This window comes from Balaenoptera musculus, chromosome 10 (assembly GCF_009873245.2).
Source record: "Balaenoptera musculus isolate JJ_BM4_2016_0621 chromosome 10, mBalMus1.pri.v3, whole genome shotgun sequence".
Taxonomy (NCBI): domain Eukaryota; kingdom Metazoa; phylum Chordata; class Mammalia; order Artiodactyla; family Balaenopteridae; genus Balaenoptera; species Balaenoptera musculus.
In genome coordinates this window covers 69,593,466-69,594,568 of record NC_045794.1, presented here as the reverse complement: position 1 = coordinate 69,594,568, position 1,103 = coordinate 69,593,466, and the positions used below count along the sequence as shown (strand labels likewise).

Here is a 1,103-nt window from a genome sequence, read left to right as displayed (position 1 = left end):
TTTAATATGGAATGCTTCATGAATTTGCATGTCATCCTTGCACAGGGGCCATGCTATTCTTCTCTGTATCTTTCCAATTTTATTGTATGTACTGCTGAAGGAAGCACTGACTCTAACAATTTTATTTAAATTATTGGAATTGATGTTCGATCACCACAAGTCTGCCACTTTTTCTTTTCAAAGTACCAGTGTTGTTTACCAACAGCTATCTAATTTCTCAACTATTATCATTACTATAATAGCCATATTTCTCAAAGACCAGAGATATTTTATTGATCAGATATCAAATGTCAGTGCACCCCTTTCCAACTGCAGATAAGTCAAATTCACTAGAGGTGAAAGTTTTAAGAATTGCAGTTTCACAGTAGAGCAGTGACTGTTAATTTTCCACCTACCATCTGAGATGGGGTCTTCATTTCAGCTGGCCACCATATTTTCAACTCCAGAATCCCATTCTAGAGTCAGCTTCCTAGGGATCACTTCTTACATCCTAGAAGTAGAGGTTGAGACAAAGATTCAGGCGTGCACGATGTACTGAGTGAGTGCTCTTCAGGAAAATCCTGTAAGAGAATGAAGGAAGTCAAGTAGGGGAGGGGAAAAATCTGGGCAAGGATGCAAACTAGTTTTGGGTGGTACAGACAGGGAGTGGCGGATATTCCTAAAGAGTGAATTACCCCATAGAGTTGTACACCTTGAGACTAAGGGACAGAATTTTGTATAATTTTATTAGTCAGTAAATGGGGAGGGGGTGGGGAAACTGCCCAAGTGTTTCCAGGCAGGTTGGTTCCCTTCAGCCAAGGGCAGTTCTTCTGAGAAGGCCACAATTATAAGCCATTCATTTCAGTACTCACAGCAGATAGCGGATGATAAACTAGTAAAGAGGACAGGGTGAGACACCAAAAACTTTTATCGCATTCCTGCAGTATAGTTGAGAAGCACTAGTGTCAGTAAAACTATGACACTGGAATAATTCAGACATAGAACTTTCATAAAAAGAAGTTTATTAACGCCATTTTGAACATTTAATTGTAGACCTTTAGGCACTTTATTACTTATCATGATGATTTCTGACTTCAACATTTATTGGAGATTCACTATATGTT

The 1,103-nt window shown here is 38.8% G+C and overlaps 1 non-coding gene across 1 annotated transcript; it reads right to left on the bottom strand.

Annotated features, from left to right (window-relative positions):
* LOC118902974 lies at positions 1 to 107 on the bottom strand. The gene has a single exon (XR_005021684.1). It is a non-coding gene; the product is annotated as a U6 spliceosomal RNA (small nuclear RNA).
* Positions 108 to 1,103: the final 996 nt, after the last annotated feature.